The sequence below is a fragment of the Sapajus apella genome, unplaced genomic scaffold (genome assembly GCF_009761245.1).
Source record: "Sapajus apella isolate SASKATOON/1434 unplaced genomic scaffold, GSC_monkey_1.0 scaffold191, whole genome shotgun sequence".
In the NCBI taxonomy this organism is placed as follows: Eukaryota; Metazoa; Chordata; class Mammalia; order Primates; family Cebidae; genus Sapajus; species Sapajus apella.
The window spans coordinates 931,578-949,635 of NW_022437131.1; the positions used below are offsets into that span (position 1 = coordinate 931,578).

Below are 18,058 nucleotides of genomic sequence, written 5' to 3' on the forward strand. Positions count from 1 at the left end.
TAAAATTTCATGTTTCAGGCATGAAGGAGCTAATGAAAAAAAATGAATGTCTAAAAAGCCTCCTTTGGATCATAGTAATGAAAGAAAGTTAAGAAACATTGCATGAACTCAGGGACTTCTGTGGATGATAAGCTACCAAGGCTTAGGAACTAGTCATTTTATACTCCCTCACAGATGCTCACTCAACAACCCCTCTTGGTGATGATGAGGATAATGATGATGAAAGTGAAATGTTGCACCTAGGGCCAAGAGACCTGTGTATGGGAACAATGTGAACTGACTGTCTTTTAAGATGGCAGACAGGGACTCAGTCAGACAAGTATTTCTTCTATGAGAGATGGTAATAATGTCTTAAAAGCTAATGTAAACATATCATACTTTAAGTTGTATATCATTTAACCTTAACCTTCATCCAAGTAACCTATTGTGAAATCCATAGTTTAGATCAGGTTATAGGAAGTGAGGAGAGGTTAAGCAAATCGGGGGAACTATGTTGTTAATGCCTGTTCAGTAATAAAACCTGAAATTTCATGAAAGCTTTGTGCCCTGAGGCTGCCAGGAATCTGAGTGTTCAAATCTCCCCGGCACTCATATTCCAGTCTGCACCACAGATACCAAGACTTTGGAGTTTCTATTGTGATGCATTTGTTCAATAAAATATCCAAGCCTTTAACATAGGTATATATGAATCCATACCAATATAAACACAAGTTTGAATTTTTTTTCTCATAAGACCCAGCAATTCCATTTCTAGGTACATACTCAAGATCAATACATATGTCTACATAAAAAAACTGTATACAAATATATATAGCAACCTTATTTGCAATAGCCCAAAACCGGAAACAACCCAAATGTTCACTGATTGATTAATGTGTTTAAAATATGATATATTAAGATTATTCTTTGCCAATAAAAGGAATGAAGTATGGATATGCCATAATATAGATAAACCTTCAAAACATATGTGAAGTGAAAGAAGACATATGCAAAAGACCAAATATTACATGATTACATTTACATGAAATTTCTGGAGTAAAGAAATCCACAGAGACACCAAGCATATCTGTGGTTTGAGGCTCTGAGTGGGAGCAAGGATTAATTGCATTCAAGCATGATGGGACTTTTTGGAGTGATAGAAATGTCTAAAACTTGATTATGGTATGGCTGAACAACTCTATACATTTAATAAAATTCATCAAATTATACCCTTTAAATGTGTAAATTGTATTGTCTGTAAGTTTAGCTGCAAGAAAGCTGTTAAAAAAATATGACATTGATCTGGTCTTCTGTTGTACCACAGTAACTACTAAACATTTTCATACAAAGGCTTTGATGTACTTGCTTCATATAAATATGAATGTATATAACTGTTGCTATATCACAATCTGCTAACCCGTTCCTGTGTTCCTTCAAGCAATGACTGTCCCCTTTCCCCTCATGCTACCTTGCGTTTTACTTGTGTGCAAAATTTGATAACTCCTGATCACTTCCACATCCTTCAATTACGGCAGTGGCTTGAGAGTTGATCTGTGACAAAGTCCAGAGCCTGCCCTATGTGACTAGATGTCAATATTACTAGTTTCTTCATTCTTTTGTGGCCACATGATTCTATTTGGGGAGCCTAAATGGAACTACCTTTATGAGTATCAGTATGGCAATACCTAGCAAAGGGTTACATAGGTACACACCCTTTGCACCAACAATTCTCTTTTAGAAGTTTATCTTCTCTGGGTGCAGTGGCTCATGCCTGTAATCCTAGCAATTTGGGAGGCCAAGGTGGAAGGATCACAAGTCAGGAGTTTGAGACCAGTCTGGCCAACATAGTGAAACCCCATCTCTAGTAAAAATACAAAAAATTAGTCAGGTATAGTGGTATGCACCTGTAATCTCAGCTACTCGGGAGGTTGAGGCAGGAGAATCCTGTGAACCTGGGAGGCGGAGATTGCAGTGAACCGAGATTGTGCCACTGTACTCCAGCCCAGACAACAGTGTGATACTCCATCTCAAAAAGAAAATAGAAAAAAAAAAAAGTTTATCTTCAGGACATAGTGGAAGATGTTGATGAGGATCCAGTAAGGCCTGTCATCCTGATAATTCCCTTCCTTCACTGCAGAGCCTGAATTTTGAGACCAAATGGAACATAAGGCCATAAACGGGCAGAAGGAAGAGGGAAACATAGTTGTTGGCACACACAAACTCTCTCATACAACAATCATGTTTTGTTATCACAATACCAGAATTCTCCAGGAGGATACATTCTGCTCACCTGTACAAACAGCTACAGAAACTGTGCCCAGAACTGTGATCTTTTGCAGTGCACAGACTCTGAAAATATTTCATCCACAGAATGTCAGTAATAGGAACTATCAGAACACTCTGAATAACATAGAGCTGTAAAACTGATAATATCACATCCGTAGGATGGAATTCTAGAAGGTAGCAAAAACAAAGTATAATAAAAATAATGATGAAAAAATGATTTCTTGCTTATGAGATTAATGATTCACATTATTTTTAATGTGTGGAAAAATATCTATTTTCATACTGTGATATGTGGAATATAAATTAGTAATAGTATTTTGAAGAATATTATAGTTCAGAGGATCAGGAATTTACAAATAAATGCTCACAAAGATATTTGCATCTATATGAACATAGTGTTAAGCATACTACTGTTTGTAATAGAAAAAACAGTAAGGGAACTAAATTTTTATAATTAGGATACCAATTAAATAAATTTTAGGGCATCCACATGATGAGATGATATCCAGGCCATTAAAAAAAAGAAACTAAAATTTTGTTGTAAGGTTATTTCAAATGTTATCACAAAAATATATTTACACAGAAAGGTGATCACAATAACAGTAAAAGTGGGTTACAAAAATCATAAATGGTCTGATCCCATTTTTGCTTATATAGGCTTCTAGGTATTTAACCACAAGTCTCAAAGCATAATCATTAAAATGATCTTTTAGTTCCTCTCACATACATCTTTCTCTTTAACATACTAAAAATCTGCACTTCCTGTTTAGAGGCCCTCAGTATCTTTTTTTGCCTGTGTATGCCACCTTTTATACCCAGACTTCCAGAAAGTTCTATCTTGTAAATTTGGGCCACAGTCCCTCCCTTTCACAATTCAGCTTACCCTAGTTCAGGCTGCAGTTCAGGCTTCTGTTACAAGGTGGCACTAATGCACCTCCATTATCAAACTTCTTTGCAAAGAAGTGTGTGTAAAAAACAAAAAATACAATACCTCCCTAAAAACCCAGCTTATTAACTTGTATGGAATTATTCAAATGATTCAAATTCTTCCTGAAAAAACTTAAAAGTGCAAAAGAAGACTGTAAAAAAAATACTCTGGGGCAGCCATATGATGGAACACCAGGTAGCTCTACTGCCCCTTGATAGCTGGGGGCTGGAAGGCATAAGGTGGGGCAGGGGTAGCAGGAGGAACTGACAGAGGAGAGGTGCAGTGGTACGGGGTCTGGGCTGCTGTGTTCAGTGTCCTGGGGACTAACAGAATTAGGAGGTAATCTGGAAAGCCTGTACAGATTGGGGTAATGAAGGATGAACACCCTGCTCTCAGGGAGGGACCCCTCTACACTGTGAACACCCCAACCTAACCTACACCAATGACGTAAGAGATAAATCCATGAATTCGAGGTAGATTTGGGGTCAAAAGCAAAGGGAAATGCTTTAATATACAGATTTCCAAACAGAGGGGAAACAATTTAACCCACTACAGTGAGGCAATAAAGTTATAAAACCAAATGTAAAATGAGGTATCTTTTATATGTAAACATATAAATGCATGCCTATCTATATAAATACCTGCATAAGAAACTTCTGGAAGAATATAATGCAGATAAAAACATTGTAGTAGGCTTTGGGGTATTGTTATTCTATTTTCTATTTAATCTATTTTTATCTATAATAAACATGTATTGTACTTGCAAATACGCAAAATGTTAAAATGGCTGGGAAACATGAACCTTCTCTGCCCCAACCACAGAAGAGCCATTCACTGTAGAATAGGAACATGCCTACAGCACAGAAAGGGAGAGGAGATGTTGGGGGAGTATTCTCCATAGTATTATTGGACATAATTCCCCAAAATTCAAAACGACACAGATTACTATCAATATTTTAAAATTCTGCCCAGTTAACAGAGAAAATACATGGAATCTCAATTTGTTTTATTTGTTTTATTGTACTGTTCCCTGATGAAAAGTAAGGTTTTTCTTATCATTTGAGAGGCAGCAGCACATGCTGGATAGATGAATTTACTTGGGAGCCACGCAGCCTGTGTTCAAATCTAAGCCTTGCCACTTGCTAACTCTGTCTTCATTGTACCTCAGTTTCCTTATATCTAAAGTCAGGTAACAATAGATCCTTCTCATGCTGTGGTGAGAATTAAATAAATAAGTACAGTTGGCCTTTTTTATCTGTGGATTCTGCATACATGAATTCAACCAACCTCGGACTGAAAATATATTCTGAAAAGAAAATAAAAACAATACGACAATAAAATAATACAAATTTTAAAACCAATTTAGTATAACAACTATTTACATAGGACTTGTATTCGGTATCATAAGTAATCTAGAGATGATTTAAAGTATATGGGAGAATGTGCATAGGTTATATGGAAATACTACCCCATTTTACATCAAGAAATATATATATATATATATATATATATATATACACACACAATGGAATATTGTATTGTAAATGTATATATATATGTGTGTGTGTGTGTGTGTACACACACACACAATGGAATATTATTTTGGCCTTTAAAAAGGAGACCCTACTATTTGTGATAGCATGAATGAACCTGGGGAACATTATGCTAAGTAAAATAAGCTAGACACAGAAAGAAGAATTTTTTCTGCATGATTTTACTTACATGCAGAAACTAGAATAGTCAAGCTCATAGAAGCATAGAGATATCATTACCAGAAGTGGAGGGGGCAGAGGGGAGAGGTTGTTCAAAGGTATAAAATTAAAGCTACAAAGGATAAATAAGCCTGAATATCTAATGTGCAGCATGATGAATATAGTTAATAGTAATATAATGTACATTGTAAATTTGGTAAGAGAGTAGGTTTCAAGTGCATTCACAAAAAATGATAGCTATGTGAATAGATGGATATGTTAATGTGCTTCACTATAGTAATCATTTCTATCACTTTCTCTTTCCTCTCTCTCTCTACATGTGTGTGTTTATGTACATATATATATATATATATATATATATATTTCATTTTACAAATACAAGTCTTTACTTTTTGAAATGTGATAATCAAGAAAACCTCTGAGGTAATAATTTTAAATTGTACATGGTTTGATGAAAACACACATATACCTACTATTTTTGGAATATGTACAAAACATACTGCTCATGGGAGAAGAAGCAGTTTGAAATAATTGCCTAGATATAGTAGGTGTGTGTACTTGCAAATATACAAAATGTTAAAAAGTGTATTTGTATGTGTGTGTGTGTCTATGGCTGAAACACAACAACATTGTGTGTGTGTGTGTGTGTGTATTTAGGGCTCAAACTCTATCATGCCAAATACACACTCCCAGGTACAGCTTTCTTTCCATCTCAGAGAAGTGCTGGCCTTCCCATCTTGGGGCTTAGAGATTCCAGATAGTGATGAATACACAAGGATCACTGACAATGTGTGGAAAATTCCAGAAGCTCAGGCTGATAGCAATCAAGCTTAAGTCCCTACTCCCTCCTACCACTCTTGCTGAGTCCCCATCTGAGAATTCTAGAGCTGCAAATATGGGCAAAGGGCATCTATCTCCATTTTGATTTTCCTTTCTTAAAAATTAAAGCTCCTAATTTTTGAGACAATCAAACAGATGTTATTCTTTGGAGTCATTCATGAAACAGTTTGGAGAATGTGTTGCCAGTTCTATTCAGAAAATTCCTATGTATATTAAAAAGCTAAGCATAAGCTACCTTTTATATGCATTCCATATGTTTTGTTCATTGATCCATCTCCTTTAAGACTCACTCTGTCTCTCATCAGCGTTGGCTGACATGTCTTCACTCTAGAGACGGCCCCTCCTAGACAGCAGGCCATTCAAGACCCCAAGACTCCACCCCTGTACTGGCTTCGCAGACCTTCTTCCACTCCCTCTCAGTCATGTCATCTCCATGACTCTGGATGCAGCAGCCCAGACCAGTATCGCTGAATCATGCTCTGGGCTCAGAGGAGACTGTTGCATAGCAACAGAGGCTCAGAGACAAATATAGTCCCTGGAAAAAAAGAGCACTGCCAGGTAATGCTGGCACTATTAAGAAAGTGGATAAAGATAATCATACCTTCAAAACATCCTCAAAAGCAACCCACCTCTCTCCCTGCTAGAGACACCTCCTACCAAGGACCCAGCCTATGTATTCCAGCCCTGTGTGCCAAGCACTCTGTGCTCTGAGCAAATTGCACCATTAGCTGAGCCCTCCATTTTCCAGTCACTCCAGGGTCTGTCTCATTAATGTGAATAGGTTTATATTTGCAGAGTTTGTTTCCCGCACACAGAGGATAGCAGTCTGTCTTCAGGACCACCATATAAAGGGAATGGTGGCAGCTCCCTTTTCTGAGATGAGGAAACTGTGTCTCCAAGATGGTGAGAACCAAGCCTGCCTTTCCAAGATGGTGAGAACCAAGTTTGCCTTTCCTTTGAAAAGGCAGCTTGCAGTAATTCATAACACAGAGCTGAGAATCAGCAGGCCTGTGTTCTAGCTCCAGCTCATGAAAGCATGTAAAAGTGCTCTAACATCTTAGGCCAGTGTCTCACTTAGCCAGAGTTGATGGTCCAAGTCCTCATGTACCACTGTATGGTCTCACCATCTTGGAGACACAGTTTCCTCATCTCAGAAAAGGGAGCTGCCACCATTCCCTTTATATGGTGGTCCTGAAGACAGACTGCTACCCTCTGTGTGCAGGAAACAAACTGTATGGTTCCTGCTTTAAGAGGCACCTGTTGCCCACCCAGTTGTCTCTCCTGGCCTCCTCTCAGCCGGAGCAGGCTGTTCTGTCTCTATCAGTAGAGTCTTGAAAGTTGCTCTGAGGATTCAATCTTCCCCCACCCTTACCTCAGCACCCAGCCTTCAGAGGACAACTGTTGTCCTTACAGTGCCAAAAATCAGTTTCCAGGACACACAAACATGGCAGAGCCATTCCCTGACAGGAAATTCAGGTGCCTCTTAGGAGGGGAAGTGTGCTACCCTTATTAGACATCGCATGCATGCCTGACTAACCTGACTTAGGGCCATGGTTTTCACTCCTCTCTTATACAAGGATCCTCTCCTCTTAGGGCTTCCCTAACAGCTGACACCTCCCTAGCATTTCTGCCCATTCCTACTTCCCAGAAAACACACACCAACACCATCAGAGCCACAAACAGAGCACAAATCTTAGTCCACAGAAAATAATTCAGGGAGTGAGGGAGGTAGAGGCAGCCCCAGGAGCCCACACTAGGGCTTCCATCTCTAGCTGATGGCATCTTGTGAAGAATAGAGCATCATCAGTCACTTGCCATCTCATCATCTCATTCATGACGTTTGGGGTCAAAGATAAAAATCAGCATCCTATTTCCACATAATAAGCTATTTTGTGTCCTCTCATTTTATCAGCAGGTTAACATTATAGAAGCATGCCATATTGTCATGTTGGGCTTTTGAAACAGGAGACACCACAGAGGAACAAGAGCTGTGAATGTCTAAGTTAACAATCATCTGAGAGAGCTCTTCCAAGGGGCAGTTCTAAGGAAATGAGTGATCAGATTGGCAGTAAAGGTGAAAGCTTGTCATACCTAGTACGAGTAGAATGAAGGGGAAATGGGCTTTCGCATAACACTTTAGGTGTCCAGTGGAATATCTACTTCCTGAGGCCCATATTACTATGACTTAATCACTTGAATGAACTTTGATACAGAAGTCCTATTTCCAACAACAAGTGAGTTTCTGTGAAGGTTTAAAAAAGGCTCTCTAAGCTAATTCTGATGTACATGCAAGTGAAGGAGTCCTACCTGAAGGGTCAGGTTAGGAGCCACATTAGTTTTCTGATCCAGAGAGGAAGGGCAACTAATATTGATGGAACACATTGTTTAGAGGGTCCAGCTGCATGTTCTTCACTTTAATGACTGAATTTAATCCTCATGACCACCCTATTAGTGAGTACGACTATGCTGTCTTCATGGATGAATATGAACTACAACATACTTGCTCCTTAAGCACAGAGCTGGATAGCAAAGAGTTTGCTCACCACACAAACTAATGGAGACAGGGATAGAACGAAGCAGTCTGGGCAATGGTATAAAAATGGGCAGGGTTCATAATATCTAAACAGCCCCAAAGTCACATTACTAGAGAAATCTCAGAAACACTATTTTCAGGGGGAAAAAGGTGCAAAGGGACACTTACTCTATGATAGCACACATATTTGTAGCCAAAAATGTACAATTACATATTTTGCATAATTCTCTCACAAGTCTATGAGGAAGGCATCATTATTTCCAGTTTATGGATGACCGATTCAGACTCACTGATAGAAAATCAATTTTGCAGAGGCATCTAGTATGATCAGGATTGAGGATGTAACTCTTACTCTCCTCAAAGGACAACACATGGTCTTTTATAGATAATGACTATCTAGGAATTAAAACAGTTGTACTTTTTTATGCTGCCAGGATTATGCCCTTGTGGGTATTCACTCAACAACCTCTCTCTCTTTGAAAGAGCTGACGATGGAGATGAAATCCTAGTGCAAGGTCCTATAGGCGGTAATGGGTCTGGTATGAGGGTCAAGGGCTTGTGACTCCTGCCTCATCTTCATCTGCACTCTCTCTTCATTTGAGGCTCAATGGAAACTGCTTTTCCAAATCAATGTAGAAGATCAAATGAGAGGGCAGAAAATGATAGGGTTTGATGATCTTCTCACCTCATCCCAATGCCTCAGAAAACCATCCTGCAATACAGAAATGGCCCCAAAGGTTCATGTATAATGTAAGTGTGAGCACATGCTCCATCTTCCTGCTCCACTGCTAGGTGATTTCTGTGGCAGTTATGCTGCTTTTTCCTCCCTCCCAGAGAAGTCATTACTTCTCTGGGAGGGAGGAAAAAGGTGGGCCTGGATGACCATTTGTTGAAGTTCTACTAGGTACCATCTACTCTGTATGCGATTTCTCATTTATCCCACAGAAAACTTCTCTAAGGAAGACATTGTGAGTCACCTTTTACAGGTGAGCAAGGGCAAAGTAGAATGGCAAAGGATTTGATCACCACAGAAACTGACAGAGCCAGGGATAGTAGCGGGCTGCCTGGGTACCTTAAGTGCTGGTGGCAGATCTTTGGCAACTGTATCTGGACACATACTGTTGAGGGAGTTAATGTCTGTCCTCCCTGTGTTTACCCTCCTTGTATTTCCAGCAAGGAACCAGACTTGGTGTTCCTTCCCCTTGCCTTAGGGGAAGTTTATGGCAGGGTGGGAGCCAAAGATGTCTGAAGCCAGCTTCTTCCATTCTTTAGGAAAACTTAAACTTAAGGGAAAGATCGGGCTGCTTTTTATCTGGTAGGAAAGGGAGGGCCTCTGAGGACACAGAAAAAGGAGAGGAAGAGAGATTTATCCCAGATATGGATGAGGCCGGAGATCTATTTGTCCCTCCAGGAGTAAGGATCTGAGCACTGGTCCATATCAACCCTTGGGTTTGATCAGTATATGGTCCATTGAAATTGGGCATCTAGCGATGAGTCCTATTTTTCTCTTTGGATAAAAGGATGGATGGAACAGGGGCAGGGAGTCCTTAAGGCACCAAGTCAATTAGGGAAATGGTCAGCTCAGCACTGAGCAGTAGGAACACATGACTGATGGTGGCAGGGACCTCTCAGGCTGTTAACTAGAGTATAAGTTCCCACAAGTGGGACTGCTTCCTCAAAGAACATGAATATTAAACATTTGTCTAATTCACCTTAAAATCGCTTTACTAATTTGTCATAATGAAATACAAGATATGAACACTCACTTTTCAAGATCTGTACAAATAATAGGGTTTTACTATATTAGTATTTGCTAATGTGATATACTTTCGTTGGAATGTTAGATTATTTTTCATTTTCCCTACTTTATTTTCCTATAAATGGCATATTTCACATTAAAATTACCAAATACAAGACAATGATCTCACTTTATGTCTCAAATATGTCCTGGAATAATTACAGGGCTTGAAAAGAAAACTTAATCAGTGAGTTGGTATTTATGCTATATCCTCTTAAAATGGAAAATATAGGGCCATGAAAACTCCATCCATGGCCTACGGAGGACAAATTGGTACAACCTCTTTGCAGAGACATTTGCAATATCTATGAGAGAAGAAAGCAAGGCACCTGTCACCCACTGTACTCTTAGGCCTAGACAGCATATATGTAAGATGGTCAAGATAGCAAGACAAGTCATATTTAAAAGAATCTCAAATTACCTTATTAGATATATCTAAGTAACACTATTTTCAGAGAATGAAAGTTTTCTTTTTTTTTTTTAATTTAGAGAGAGAGAGAAACAGGAGGAGAAAGAAACAGGTAACTCTTACACTGAGTGACAGAATCCAGAGAGATGGAATCCAGGAGAGGAAATCAGCTTCCACACTGAGTGGAAGGGAATAGAGATGGAGTTTAGGAGGGGAAGACAGGATTCCATGAAGGGAGTATTGGTGGAAGGGGACTCCAGAGGGAAAATCCAGGAGAGAGAAAGATGGCTTCCACGAAGGGAGTATTCGTGGAAGGGGATCCAAACATGGAGTCCCGAAAATTTTAAAAAGAGCACTTACTCTATGATGTCATTTATATATTTATAGTTAAAAGCATGCAGTTGTATATTCTGCATTATTCTCTCGTAACTCTGTAGAGAAATCGTCATTATTCCCATTTTGAAGTTTACTGTATTAAACTTGCTGATATGAAATCAATTTTGCAGAATCGTCTAGTAAGGAACAGGAAGGGTATTCTAACTCTTACACTCCCCCAAGGGACACCCAGCTAACTTCTTTATACCTTTTAGGACTTAAACATTTATAATTTTACATGTTTTTATTATTGTGCCCTTGTAAGTACTCACTCAACAACCTCTCACTTTGAAGAAGCTGATAGCGCAGACTAAATCCCGGTACAAGGTCCTGTAGGTGCTAATGGGTCTGGTATGAAGATCAAGGGCTTGTGAGTCCTGCCTCCTTTTCATCTGCACTCTCTCTTCACTTGGGGGTTCAATAGAAACTGCTTTTCCAATACCAATCTAGAAGATTAAATAAGGAGGCAGAAAATGACAGGGGATTAAAGGAAATGTTTTAATTAACTCCTTCCCTTTCCCCTGATCCCTCAGCACAGTCCTCCTGCAACACAGGGACAGTTCCCAAAAGCTTCATTCATAATGCAAGTATGAGTAGGTTTAACTTCTTACTGCTTGCTATATTTCCAGGTGGACTCTATGGCAATTGTGCTGTTTGGCTTAGGTAACAGTCATCACTTCTCTAGGAGGGAGTAGAAAAGTGGGTCAGTATGAACATTTGTTGATGTCCTACTAGGTGACATCTATGCTGTACAGGATTTCTTATTTACACCATAGACTAGTTATGTAAGGAAGGCACAGTTAAGTCCCCTCTTACAGATGACTAAGGGCAAGCTGACAGAGGCTAAGAAAGGATTTCAGCATCACACATCAAGTAAGGGGCAGGAATGTGGTCCAGCCTTTGCTGTCATCACAATATTTCATGCATTGTTAACAGAGGCAACATTATGCCCAAGGGGCTGAAAATTAGCTCTTGATTGTAAGGAGGATGGTAGACATTACAATGGTTTGTGGTCCTGAAAAGGACCACAGTACATAAACAGTTACCACTTTACCTGTGATATTAAAATCTTACATTCTTGGCAGAAAAGATGTGTGAGGAAGAATATGTCTAAAAGTCCCCCAAAACAGGGACAATAATGAAAAAAGATGAGAGAAACACTGTCTATGCCCAGTGACCTCTTATGTAGATGATGGACCGCCAGGGCTGATCATTTTACCCTCCTCTGAGGATGCCCAGTCAACAACCTCTCTTGGTGATAATGATGATGGTGGTAATGGAGATGGTTGAAATGAAATCCTCTCTCTGGGAATAAGAGACCTTTATGTGGGGATGATATGAATTGACTGGCTTTTAAGGTGACAGACTGGCAGGGGCTCAGTCAGAACAACACGTGTTTCCTCTGGAACAAATGACTGGGAGGGTAGAAAATTAATGTTGATAAAACTAATATGAGCAAGAAATGCCCCAATTTTCATCACTTTTCATCTTAACATTTATTCAAGTAGCCTATTATTTAATGTATAATTTAGATTAAATTATGGGAATTTAGGAAGAGTTAAGTAAATCAGACAAATTGCTTTGTAATGCCTGCTCAGTAATAGAAACTGGAATTTCATTAAGGCATTGTGTCCTGAAGCCACCAGGAATTTGAATGCTCTAATCTCTCTCAGTGTTCACATGCAATACTTCTCAAGGTATTGCTTAATTTATTTATATAATGAGCTATATTACTTTAAAACTATAATACTAAATTATACAATATATAATACTAAATATTTAACTAAATACGATTAAATTTTAATATATCAAATATCTTATATTAAAATTATATTATAAAATTATACTATTAAATTATATGAGTCTAATTACCATGACATATGAAGCATTCCCAGTAATCAGTATGGAGAAATGGCCTAATGATGTTGTGGTAAGTAGACTCTAAGTATGCTCCCAATGATTCTTGTTTCTTGTTATTTACTCCTTTCTATAATCTGTCTCATTGTGTATGAGCTGGAGTTAGTAACTTACTTCCATCCACAATGGTATAGTTTGAATGTGTCCTCCAAAGTTCATTTGTTAGAAACCTGATTCTCAATATAAAGGTGTTGGAAGGTGGGACCTTTAAGATGTCTAGGGTCATGGTGATTCTGCACCCATAAATGGATTAATGCCACAATAATGTCATTAATCACTTATAAAAGGACAAGTTTGTTCCCCCTCTTGCTGTCTCTCCTCCTCTCTTTGCCCTTCCACCATGGAATGATATAATAAGAAGCCCTTACCAGATGCCAGCTCCTCAATCTTGAACTTCCCAACCTTTAGAACTGTGAGCCAATAAATTTCTCTTCATTACAAATTACACAGTCTGTGGCATTGTTCTAGCAGCACAAAAATGGATTAGGAAAATGTGTACTGAAGAAGTGGGGTTTTGCTATAACAAAAAACTGAAAATGTGAAAGTGGCTTTGGAACTGGGTGATAGAGGCTGGAAGGGTTTGGAGGAGCCAGATAGCAAATGCCTACATTGCCATGAATAAAGCATTAAGGGCAATTCTGGTGAGGGCTCAGAAGAAGAGTATGGCTGTAAGAAAAGTCAGAATCTTCTTCGAGATTACCTAAGTGATTGTGATCAGAATGTTGGTAGAAATATGGATAGTAAAGGCCATTCTCACAGAGTCTTGGATGAAAATTAGGAATATATTATTGGAAACTGGCATAGAGGCAATTCTTGTTATAAATTGGCAAAGACTTTGACTGAATTGTTTTGATGCCCAAGGGCTTTATGGAAGGCAGAATTTAAGAGTGATGGGCTGGGCGCGGTGGCTCAAGCCTGTAATCCCAGCACTTTGGGAGGCCGAGGCGGGTGGATCACGAGGTCAAGAGATCGAGACCATCCTGGTCAACAAGGTGAAACCCCGTCTCTACTAAAAATACAAAAAATTAGCTGGGCATGGTGGTGCGTGCCTGTAATCCCAGCTACTCAGGAGGCTGAGGCAGGAGAATTGCCTGAACCCAGGAGGCGGAGGTTGCGGTGAGCCGAGATCGCGCCATTGCACTCCAGCCTGGGTAAAATGAGTGAAACTCCGTCTCAAAAAAAAAAAAAAAAAAAAAGAGTGATGAACTAAAATATCTGGCAGAAGAAATTTCTAAGCAAGGTAATGGAGGAACTGTGTGGCATCTTACAACTGTATATAGTAAGATATAAGAAAAGAGAAATGATTTAAAGATGTAATTTCTAATTTATAATTAAAAACTGAATCAAAACATAAATATTTGGAAAATTAACATTCGCATCATATAAAGAATGAAAAAGGATCCAAGGGTGCAGCCAAGCAAGTCTTTGATAATGGGATTAGCATGGATAGAAGGAAGCCAGGTGCTATTTATCAGGACAATGCCTTGGAGAAAGACTCGGAAGGCATTTCAGAGATATTCAAAGTTGTCCCTTTCCTACAAGTCCAGAGATCTAGGAGGGCAGAATGGTTTCAAGGGAGAAGCCTGGGGTGTCCTTCATGGCTCACTACTCAGAGCCGTCTTGGGACTCTGATCCCTGCATTCTAGTACAGTGCTGCTTGGCAGTCTCAGTTGTAGCTCAAGTGGACATAGGTGTGCTCAGGCTGCTCCTGTGGAGGGTGTAAATTGTAAGCTTTGGTGGTTCCCACGTGGTGCTAATTCTGCAGGTGAGCAGAATGCAAGAGTTTTGGGGGCACTGCTTCCTCCACCTAAATTTTAAAGGATGTATCAGACATCCTTGTGACCCAGGCAGAAACCTGCTGCATGGGCAGGAGCACTACAGAGTTCTCACTAGGGTAATGCCTAGTTGAGCCACAGGTAATAGGGTTATCACAGAGACCATGAACCTGTAAACCTATCAGTGTGCAGCCCCAGCCTGTAAGAACAGGAGACTCCAACCTATGAGAGCTGCTGCAAGGGCCAATCCCAGCAAAGCCACACGAGTGGGGCTTCCTGAGGCCTTGGGAGCTTAACCCATATCCCAGTGTGCTCACAAGGTGGGACATGGAGTCAAGAAAGATTATTCTCTAGCTTTGAGATTTAATGTAGTTCAGTTTTGCACTTACTTGGGACCAGTTACTCCTCTTTTCTTGCCTATTTTTCCCTTTTGGAATTAGAATATCTATCCTATGCCTGTCTCACTGTTGCATTTTGGAAGTAGATAACTTGTTTTGATTTTATAGGCTCACAACTTGAGGGAATTTCCCTCAGAATAAATCATGCCTTGAGTCTCATCCATATTTGATTTGGATGAAACTTTGGACTTTTGAGTTGGTACTAGAACAAGTGAAGACATTGGGGCTACTGAGATGGAGTCAGAATATTCAGCATGTGAGAAGGACATAAATTTTATGGGCCAGGGGTAGAATGCTGCAGTATGAATGTATCCTCTAAAGTTTACGTATTGAAAACTTGATTCCCAATGTGTAAGTGTTGGTCTATCCAAGTACTTCTTCCCTAAATTTCTTTGTCACCAATTTTCCAATCATGTTATTTCCAAGTTCCTGATCATGTAGCAAAACTACTGTCCACAGTCCATGAATCAGTATATATAGAAATGGCAGGTCCAGCCATTTGTCCAAGCAAAGTGATCAGCAAAGTGATCAACCAGGTACACTGCTCAAAGTTCTGCCCACTGGGAGAGTTTCCATTCACCATTGTCCTTCAGGGACATCCCAGAAAGCGGATGTAGTGCTACAGTTGTCCACTTTTGGGTAGTGCCTGCATATCATGCAGAATCATCTGTAAACCAAACTTCTCTTTCTCTGTCAACTGATCATAGGGAACTTAGATTATAGGTCCAGGCTGAGAGAAAGAAAGGAGTGTAGCAAAAATGAGGCCCATGGGCATTTGAGCTGCTTCCTCATGTAACTTACTTATGCTTTCAGTGCCTGTTTGAGCTCTATTTCATATATACTACTTACCTTTGATGATGGGGTGCTGCTGTACATACCCAACTTTATGGCTATGTGGGTCAGATAACACACAGGTCATGGTGAGTAGCTCAGGTCACATGAAAGCTTGGTTGTTTCCAGTCTCTACTGAGGCCCTTAGCAGGCCAAGGGCTGTTTCTCAAAAGTAGTTACCTGGGAAAGATGATAGGGCCTGTGTTGCCATTCACCTATGGGGGGCCTGCCAAAGGTTCCCAACAGCATCCCTATCTGTCGCCAACACCTCAAGCACCATTGGATTCACTTGATTATATAGCCCAAGTGGCATAGCAGCTTGCACAGCAGCCTGGACCTGTTACAGAGCCTTCTCTTGTTCTAGGCCCTACACAACACTAGCAGCTTTTCAGGTCACTCAGTAAATGGTCAGAGTTACACACCCATATGAGGAGTATATTGCCTCCAAAATCCAAAGAAGCCCACCAGATGGTGTACCTCTTTTTTGGTTGTAGGAAAGGTGAGGTGCAGCTATTTATCCTTTACCTTAGAAGGGATATCTCAAACACCTCTGATCTTCTAGAATTTTGACTGAGGTAGAATATGCCACTTTTTATCTCTGAGGAGAAGAGAAAACTAATATCCACATAATATTCTATTATATTATCTAAACTAGCAGATTAAAACAAAAACTGATAAAAATAATTACTTATGAGGGAAAAGAGTAGCAGCCCAGGATGGAAGTTGATCATGTATATTCTCTTAAAAAGGTAACACCTATTTACTGGTTTGATGCACTGAAAAAGTTAAGAAACAACGGCCAACCTAGTAGCAATCAGCAACTCTAATACCCAGATTTAGTCTTTTAAAAATATTACCCACTAAAAGGCACAATGAAAAATGGCTGAATCCAAGTCTCTAGTCGAACTGTGCCAGATGAGTCTGGACCGAATGATCATATCAGTGAACACATCAAGAAGACTCAGAAGCCAACTTGATAGGACTTCCATAGACCAAAAAAAAAAAAACCAAACAAACAATATGAACATCAAAAACATTAGTGCCTACAGTGAGTTAAAACACATCACATACAGAAACATCTCTGAGTCATGATGATACTCTAAAAGAAAAACAAAACACGAAACCAACTCACTGCTCATCTGTGGAGAATCCTACAGAAACAATATTTATTCTTAAAACTGGAATACTGCAAAATGATTAAATATTTGTCCTACCCTTCCTGTGTGAGCCATACCTCAGTTAAGCCTAATAGTTGGCGGGGGTGGGGGAAGTTTCTCTTATAGAAAATGTCCAGCTAATAAATGCAGAAAAAATTGTAGACTCTAAACATCATCAGTTTAGAATTTTTAATGAAATGCAGATCTTGGTAAAGATCTTCAGAGATTGTAAAAAATCATGAGTTGGAAAGCTAATAGGAAATTTCATAATTGATGGATCAGTCTAACACCACCTGAGCCCAGTGCTCAATCTTAATGTCAAGGTAGGAGTGACAATCAGACACAATAAGGCTCCTGGTCTGCTATGAATTGAATGCTTGTGTCCTCCCAAAACTCATATGTTGAAACCCTAATCTCCAATGTGACAGTATTTGCAGATATGACCTTTGGGAAATAATTAGGTCATCAAAGTGGAGCCCTCATTATGAGATTAGTGTCCTTATAAGAAGAGAAACAGTGAGCTTGCTTGCTCTCTGCATGCACACACCAAGAAAAGGCCATGTGAGGACATAACCAGGAAGAGGATCCTCACCAGGAACCCAACCATACTGGTGCCCTGATTAGACTTCTAGCTTCCAGACTCATGAGAAATAAATGTTTGTTATTTAAGTCACCTAGTCTGTGGTAATTTGGTAAAGCAGCCTGAACTAAGAGTTGGTGTAAGGATATAGGAAGTATGTAACACATCTGAGGTACTCTTGCCAAAAAATCCTGAACTGGATGAAGCCTCTAACTCTACTAATTTACAGAAAATAGGAGGGGTCACAGCAACGTAAGTAACAGCACAGTGGGGATACAATCAACAAAATTGAGAATGTAAACTCCACAAACCAAAGATCCAGTTTAATAAGCAAATACAGGTTGAGAATCCCTAATCTGAAAATCCAAAATCTGAAATGCTCCAATTGAGCATTTTCTTTGAGCATCATGTCAATGATGATAAAATTTCAGATTCTGGAGCCTTTCAGATTTGCAAATCAGGGATACTCAATATGTAAATTGAAAAGCAAAAAAAAAAAAAAAAAAAAAAAAAAAAAAAAACCCAAAAAAAAAAAAAAAA

The 18,058-nt window shown here is 39.4% G+C and overlaps 1 protein-coding gene across 1 annotated transcript in view; it reads right to left on the bottom strand.

The window, feature by feature from the left end:
• Positions 1-2,104: 2,104 nt before the first annotated feature.
• The window catches only part of BHLHB9 (basic helix-loop-helix family member b9), a 65,609-nt gene continuing 49,655 nt past the window's right edge, over positions 2,105-18,058 (bottom strand). The window contains exons 6-8 of the transcript XR_004265630.1: positions 11,133-11,306; positions 5,981-6,280; positions 2,105-2,119 (exon numbers count right to left, since the gene is read on the bottom strand). The gene's annotated coding sequence lies outside the window, so the exon portion shown is untranslated. The remainder of the gene's footprint in view (positions 2,120-5,980; positions 6,281-11,132; positions 11,307-18,058) is intronic.